At 38.3% G+C, this 8,733-nt stretch overlaps 1 pseudogene; it reads left to right on the top strand.

The window, feature by feature from the left end:
- Window positions 1-6,827, top strand: part of LOC103206229 — a 49,266-nt pseudogene extending 42,439 nt beyond the window's left edge.
- The last annotated feature ends 1,906 nt before the right edge of the window (window positions 6,828-8,733 follow it).

Here is an 8,733-nt window from a genome sequence, read left to right as displayed (position 1 = left end):
AGGCAGTATCACTACGGAAGTAGGATTGCCCAACCTTCCTTCCGAGGAGTGGCTGGTGGGTTCTTCATAGTACCCTGATATTATTCATTTTATTTCTGTTGGTTCTGTTATGACATCACCCATTTCATTTCTTATTTGTGTTATTTGCATCTTCTCCTTCTTTTCATTTGTTAAGTTTGCTAGTGGTTTGTCAATTTTATTAATCTTTTCAAAAACCAACTTATAATCTTGATTTTTTCTATTGTCTTTCTATTTTCTGTTTCATTTATTTCTGCTAGACTCATTATTTTATTTCTACTGGTGACTGTAGGCTTCTTTTACTAATTGTTGGAGATATTAAGTTAAGGTGTTGATTTTGGCTCTTTCTTCTTTTTGGATGTGTGCATGTATTGTTGTAAATTGGCCTCTGATTATTGGTTTTGCTTTGCCCAACGGTTTTTGCATGTTGTGTTTTCATTCTCATTTGATTCAAGGAATATTTTAACTTAATTTTTAATTCTTCTATTACTCAGTTGTTTTTGAGGAGCATGTTATTCAGTTTTCATGTATTTGCTCTTTTTCCATTGGTCTTCTTAGTGTTGATTTCCAATTTTATAGCATTGTGATCTGAGAAGATACTTTGTGGTATTTCAATGTTTTTAAATTTATTGAGGCTTGCTTTGTGGCCTGCCATATCATTTATCCTGGAGAGTGTTCCAAGTGTGCTGGAAAAGAATGTATATTGTGCTGTTGTTGGGTGAAGTGCTCTGTAGATGTCTATAAGGTCAAGTTGACTGATCATATTGTTCAATTCTTCTCCATCTTTGTTGAGTTTCTTTCCAGTTGTACTATCTTTTATTGAAAATGGTGCATTAAAGTCTCTTCTATTGCTGTGGAGTCATCTATTTGTCATTTCAATTCTGTTAAAATCTGATTTGTGTATTTTGAGGATCTCTCATTGGGTATGTAGATATTTATTATGGCTATGTCCTCTTGTCCAATTGATTCCTTAATCATTATATAATGTCCTTCTTTGTCTCTTAATGCCATTTTTGTCATAAACTCTGCTTTATCTGAAATTAATATTGCTACTTCTGCCTTTTTTTGATTGACATTTGCTTGACATATCTTTTTCCAACCTTTGGTTTTTAGTCTATTTTTGTCATTGTGTATAAAGTGAGTCTCTTGTAGACAACATATTGATGGGTCATATTTTCTTATACAGTCTGCAACCTTCCATTTCATATACGAAATGACATCTCTGGTTCCCTGTTTACAGTCTTGTTAGCTTATTTTACTTCAGACATTTCTATAACTGTGTTGGTTTATGGGTTATGTCATCATGTGTGGTAATCTTCAGTTGTTTACTGTTGTTGGTTCTCTCTCTGTAGGACCCTTTAGCATCTCTTGTAAGCTTGGTCTGGTTTTAACAAATTCCCTTAATACCTGCTTATCTGGAAATCTCTTAATTTCATCCTCATATTTGAGGAAAAATTTTGCTAGATGTATAATTCTTATTTGGAACTTTTTTTCTTCCAGGGTTGTATATATCATCCCATTACCTTTTTGCCTGCATTGTTTCTGTAGAGAAATCACAACTTAGTCTTATTGGTTGTCCTTTGTAGGTAACTTTTCATATGTCCCATGATGCTTTCAGCATTCTTTCTTTGTCTTTAGTTTGGTGATTTTGATTATGATATGTCTCGGAGATTTTCTTTTGGGGTTTATCCTGTTTAGGGTTCATTGAACTTATTGAATGGCTATATTGTCATTTTCCATCATATTAGGAATGTTCTTGTCCAACAAATCTTTGACAATTTTCTCTGTGATTTTATTTGTCTCTTCCTGTTCTGGAATTTCAATTACATGTAGGTTATTCCTCTTCATGGTATCCCACATGAATCTTAAGCTTTCTTCATTTGGTTTGATCTTTTTACTCATTGATCCTTTAACAAAGTAGTATTGAGGTATTTGTGTCTTCAACCTCATCAAGTCTGTCTTCCATTGATTCTACTCATTCGCCCACTCAATGTGTTATCTGTTTCTGAAATCTTAGTACTAATCTTCTTGATTTCTGTCTGTTGTTTTTGTATTGTTTCTAATTTTTTGTTTATTTTGTCAATTTGTTCTTGCATTATTTTCCTAAATTGTTCTAGAGTTTTTTCTGTGTTTTCCTTAATTTTGTCAATATTTTCCTTGATCTTGTCAGTGTTTTCCTTGATCTGTCTCTCAAACCATTATAAGTATCCAAATGTAATTCTTTTGAATTCCTTATCAGGGATTTCCAATGCTGCTTCTTCCTCAAGGATGTTTTCTGGGTTTGTATCTTGATCTCTTGTTTGTACTATTTTATCCTGTTTCTTTGTTGAGACTGGCATGGTCAGTTGTCTCTGAGACATTGTGATGTTGTTGTATTTATGTTTAATTGTAGTTGTATATAAATGTGATTCACCCAAGACTTTTTTTCTCCCTTTTATTTTGTTTTGATATGTCTGTGTGAGCAGGGTACTGTGTACCTCTATTTGTTAGTTGTTAATACCTGGGCACTCATCACCCATCTCCTGATAGTTGTGACAGAGAATGAGAGTTTGTGTACAGATCTCTGTTAGCTGTTTGTAAAAAGCAGTTGAGGGTGAGTTGAGCTACTACTGATTGCCATCTATCATTGATCAGTTGGTGGAAAAGCAAGTGGTGGCCCTCACTCAGTAGGTGGGGCTTCAGGAGGTACAGGTATGACTGGGTTTTGTGGGAATAGTTGCTGTCTCCCACTCAGACAAAAAAATAAAATTAAAAAAAAAAATAAAAACAAAACCAAGAGGACAAAAAATGCAAACCACATAAACAGGAAAAATCACATACAGAGAGAGAGAGAGAGAAAGCATGAATAATAAGAAAAAACATCTAAATATACTAAAAAAGGATAAAAGAAAGATAATGAGAATATGAGAGAAAAAAAAAGGACCACAATATTTGGGGAGGGAGGAATGAGAGAAAAGAACAAGAGTGAAAGAATAGTGAAGAAAAAAAATGGGAAAAGTGCAAAAGAAAAAACAAGGAATCAGAAGAAACCAAAAGAAAGAAAAAAGAAAGGAACCAGGAAAAGGGAAGAGAAAAAGAAAAGCAAAAAAACTAGAACCAGGGATGGGAAAGAGAAAATAAATATATAAATAAAAAGGAGGAAGAGAGGAAGAGCAAAAGAATAATTTAAAAACCAACAACAAAAAAAAACAAAGCAAAACAAAACAAAAGTGTGGGGGTGGGGCAGGGCACCCAGGCTCTGTCAGGGCACAGACTGGGATGAAATTCCTGCTGGTCAAGAAGAAGGGTGGAGGCAGAGGATGGCCGCACCTCTGTTCATCCAGAGGGTGTAAGGTATAAGAGTAACAAGGGGAATATTGCACCTTTCTAGTTACCAGCCTCCAGTGCAGTTGCCTGTGCTGTCCGTGGCAAACGGAGCTTATTCTTAGGTTGCTGTCCAGGTAAGAACACCACTTGCATATATTCAAAGTGGCTATGCTGCTTGCAAATATTCAAAATGTTTGTATCCTTCTTTGCTATTTTCCTTTCTGGTTGTCAGATACCAATGCAATCCTTATTCATGCAGTCCTTGGTGAGCAGAGCTGATTCTTATTTTGCTTCCAGGACACAACTTGCAAATATTCAAAATGATGCACCCTCGAGATAGCTGGCAGTAGTACCCAGCTCTGTTTGTCTCCTTCACAGTTTTCTTTTCTGATTGTCAGGCACCAGTGCAGTCCTTGCCCATGTAGTCCTTGGTGAGTAGAGTTGATTCTTAGGTTGCTAATGGGATGGGCTTGGAAGTATTCAAAATGGCTGTGCCCTAAGTACAGATGGCAGTCCACAGCTATGTTTGTCTCCTTACTGTTTTCATTCAGGTTCTTCTACTAGTTGGTATTTAACCTACTTCTTTATCTTTCCCTTCAAAGCTCAGGGTTCCAGGATAGTCTTCTGTATCAGTTGCAATTGGTTTCTCATTGCTTTGTTATAGACGGTCTGTGTAGCTTGTCTGTCTATTCAGCCATCTGGCTGGAACACCTTGTTAATAATTTTTCTTTCAATCCTGATACTGCATTCTTCTTCATATAATCTAGTTTCTTAGATTCTTTGCTCAGCATACAGATTGAATAAATATGATAAAAGGACACAATCTTGATGCACACCTTTCCTGATTTTAAACCATTCATTATGCTCTTGTTCTGTTCAAATGATTGCTTCTCAGTCTATGTAAAACTTCCTTACGAATACAATCAAGTGTTCTGGAATTCTGTTCTTTGCATTATTATCCATAATTTGTTATGATCCACAGAGACAAATGCCTTCACATAATCAATAAAACACAGGTAAACATCTTTCTGGCATTCCTTGCTTTCAGCCAAGATCCATCTGATACTTGACAATGGTACCCCCCCGTTCCATGCCCTCTTCTGAGCCAGGCTTGAATTTCTGACAGTTTTCTGTCAATATACTGCTGTGACTGTTTTTGAATTATTGTAAGCAAACATTTGCTTGTATGTGATATTAATTATATTGTTTGATAATTTCTGCAGTCTGTTGGATCACCTTTCTTCAGAATGGACACAAATATGGATCTCTTCTAGTCAGTTGAATAGGTAGCTATATTCCAAATTTCTTGGCATAAAGGAGTGAGTGCCTCCAGCAGTGTATCTGTTTGTTGCAACATCTCAATGGGTATTCCTTCAGTTCCTGGAGCCTTGTTTTGCACCAATTCCTTCAGTGCAGCTTGGACTTCTTCCTTCAGTACAATTGATTTTTGATCATATGCTATCTCCCTAAATGGAGTGCTCTAAAGACTGCTCTGATTGTATTTCTTCCAAGACTAATTTGTCAGTTATCTTGGTAGTCTGTCATATATTTAATATTCTTTTCCAACACCACAATTCAAATGCATCAATTTTTCTCTGTCCTTTTTTTGTTGTTGTTCACTTTCCACATGCATATGATTAATTGAAAAGACCATGGCTTGGGTCAGACACACCCTGGTCATCAAAGTGGCATTTTTGCTTCTTAAAAGTTTAAGGCAATCTTTTGCAGCAGATTTTCCTGATGCAGTATGTCATTTGTTTCTTGACTGCTGCTTCCAAAGATGATGATTTTTTTACCCAAATAGAATGAAATCATTGAAAATTTCAATTTCTTCTTAATTTATCATGATGTGGTTTATCAGTCCAGTTATGAGGATTTTTATTTTTATTATTTAATTGTGATCCATGCTGAAAGCTGTAGTCTTCTATCTTCATCACTAAGTGCTTATAGTCATCTTCATTTTCAGTACACAAGTTGTGTGTCATCTATATATTGTATGTTATTAATGATCTTCCTCCAATCCTGACACCTTGTTTTTTTTCCTACAGTCCAGCATTTCAGATTATTCATTCAACATACAGAGTGAGTAAGTAAACCGAAAGAAAACAGCCCTAATGCACACATTTTCTAGTTTTGAACTACCCATTATCCTCTTGCTCTGTTGAAATGACTGCCTCTTGATCCATGTATAGATTCTCCATAACTAAGTGTTCTAGAATTCCCATTCTTCATTATTCCCATCATAATTCGTTATGATCTACAAAGTCTAATGTCTTTGTTTAGTTAGTAAAATACCAATAATATCTTTCTAGTATTGTCTGCTTTGAGGCCAGAACATTTGATATTAGTAATGATACCTCTTATTCTATGTCCTCTTCTGAATCTGGCTTGGATATGTGGCAGTTCTCTATCAAAGTGAGGCTATAGTCATTTTTTCAATTATCTTCAACAATATTTTGCTAGCATGTGATAATAATTATATTGTTTGATAATTCCTGCATCTCCACTTGACTATCTTTCTCTGGAATGGACACAAATATGGATCTCTTCCAATCAGTTGGCCAGGTAGCTGTCTTCCAAATTTCTTGGCACAGACAAGTAAGCATTTCCAGCATTGAATCCATTTGTGTAGCCAACTCATAATAAGGACTTGATAAACTCTTTCCATGAATTATTTTATGTAACATTCCTAGTATGTTTTAGGGTAATTTCCTATGTTTTTCCCAATTAAAATGTGATAAAATTTATATTATCAAAAAGTTCCCCCACTGAAGGGCACCAGGATGCTTCTCATGGCAGGGCCCCCTACTCTGGGCTCTCTTGTTGCACCAGCCTTGAACTGACAGTTCTGAATATTCATTAAAATGCATCCAGAGGGGCCCCAAAGAGGGAGGTGGCATTGCCCCCACTGCAGCAACTTCACTAAGGATACAGAGCACCAAATGTGTGATGGTGGATGATGGAGCCATGGGTAAGACGTGCCTGCTCATATGCTTCATAACTGATGTCTTCCTCATGGAGTACATCCCCATGGTATTCAACAATTAAGCTCTTAGAGCTCAGTTGAGGGGTGCACAGTGAACCTGGATCTTTGGGACACAATGGGCCAGGAGGAGTATGACAGCCTCCAAATACTTTCCTACCCTTAGACCAATGTCTTCTTCATCTGTTTCTCCATTGCCAGTCTGCCCTCCAATGAGAATGTGCAGTACAAGTGGCATCTGGAGGTGTGCCACCACTGCTCTGATGTGCCCATCCTCTTGGTAGGCACCAGGAAGGAAATGAAGGCCCAACCGGACACCTTGTGGTGCCTCAAGGAGCAGGGCCAGGCACCCACCACCCCACAGCAGGGTCAGGCACTGGCCAAGCATATCCATGCTGTGCTCTACCTTGAGTGCTCCTCCCTACAACAGGGTGGCATCAAGGAAGCATTTGCCAAGACTCTCTGGTATGTGCTCAACCCCATGCCAATCAAGCATGGGTGGTCCTGCATCCTCTTGTGACCCTGGAGCTCAGCTAGGAGGCTGTCCCTGCCTCTCTACCAGTTGTGTCTTGGTGTCTTGTCCACCCCCAGCTGTGTCTTAAGGACTAATTCTAGCCCTTCTTGCTAGGGGGTCCCCTGTATCCCATTTTTTCTGAGTGCCTTTTCCCATTTAGGAGGTCTGAAGGGAAAGAAACTCACTGCTATTGAGTCAAACCTGACTCATAACGATCCCTCCTTGGGTTTCAAGCCAGTATCCATAGTGATACCCCCTTGAAAACCCAAGGAGGAGTCTCTATGAGTCAGATCTGATACATTTTCGAAGGGAAAGAGTCCCTGGGCCCTGCCCCACTGCACTTGGGAATATCAGATGTTCCCTTGATCTCACGGAGACCAAGGCTGGATCCTGACTCAAGAGGACAACCTAGTGTTTTCCCCTTTTTTTACCCTACTGACTAGTCCATCCAGCTTTTCCACACAGGTATTGCTCCCTCCTGTGGTGCTTCAGATTAGAGGCTCTCAGCAGTCCATATAATCTGCCATCACTGCTCTTGGAATTTCCCCCCACTTAGGTTGCTCTCTCCCTTCCCTAAGGAAAGAACCACAGAATCGTAAGTAGATGAATGAGCACTGATCTGCCTGCATCTAACCTAGCCTAACCTAACCTGCCTTGTCCTTATGCATCCACTGACTTACTCAGTCCTATGCTCCTGGGTCATTTCTACCCCCATCAGCATCAATAAAACCTCCTGTCTCCAGTGTGTGGGGAAAAACACTAAGATCAGAGAGATGAAATGACTTATCTATGGTTCCACAGGTTGAAGTAAAGTCCATATTTGTATCCTACCCTGTCTGGATTTAAAACTGCCCTTTCCACTCTACCATCTTGCATCTTGAGCTAAAAGAAAAGCAGAACGTAAAGCATTCCTCTATAGATATAGTCCTTTTTTGTTGTTGTTAGGTGCCTTGAGTTGTCTCTGACTCATGACAACCCAGCCCACATACAACAAAACAGAACACTGCCCTGTCCTGCGCCATCTTCACAATCCTTGCTATGCTTGAGCCCATCATTGAAGCCACTGTGTCAATCCATCTCATTGAGGGTCTTCCCCTTTTTGCTGACCCTCCGCTTTACCAAACATGGTATCCTTCTCTAGGGAATGGTCCTTTCTGACAAAGTGACCAAAATAGATGAGATGACATTTGGCCACTCTCGTGTCTAAGAAACATTCCAGTTGTACTTTTTCCAGGACAAATTTGCTTGTTCTCCTGGCAGTCCATGGTATTTTCAGTATTCTTCACCAACACCATGATTCAAAGACATCAACTCTTCTTTGGTCTTCCTTATTCATTGTCCACCTTTCACATGCATATGAGGCAATTGAAAAGACCATGGTTTTGAATTGCAAGCATCTTAGTCTTCAAAGTGATAGCTTTTCACTTCAAAATTTTAGAGAGGTCTTTTATAGCAGATTTTCCAGGGCAATACGATGTCTAATATCTCAGATGCTGTTTCTATGGATGTTGATTGTGGATCCAAGTAAATTGAAATCCCTGACAACCTCAATCTTTTCTTCATTTATCATGATGTTTATTGGTCCAGTTTTGAGGATTTTTGCTTTCTTTATATTGAGGTATGATCCATACTGAAGACTATAGTCTTTGATCTTCATTTCATTAGTAAATGCTTCAAGTCATCTTCACTTCCAGCAAGCAAGGCTGTTTCATTTGCATATTGCAGGTTGTTAATGAGTCTTCCTCCAATCCTAATACTGTGTTCTTCTTTATATAGCACAGCTTCTCAGATTCTGTATGCTCAGCATACAGATAGAACAAGTGTGGTGAAAGGATACAACCCTGATGCACATCCTTTCTGATTTTAAACTATGCAGTTCTTGTTTTGTTATAGTAACAGCTTCTTTGTTTAT

The sequence above is a fragment of the Orycteropus afer genome, unplaced genomic scaffold (genome assembly GCF_000298275.1).
Source record: "Orycteropus afer afer isolate SDZICR_OR568_19922 unplaced genomic scaffold, OryAfe1.0 scaffold00306, whole genome shotgun sequence".
In the NCBI taxonomy this organism is placed as follows: Eukaryota; Metazoa; Chordata; class Mammalia; order Tubulidentata; family Orycteropodidae; genus Orycteropus; species Orycteropus afer.
This window is presented reverse-complemented; position numbering and strand designations above follow the sequence as displayed.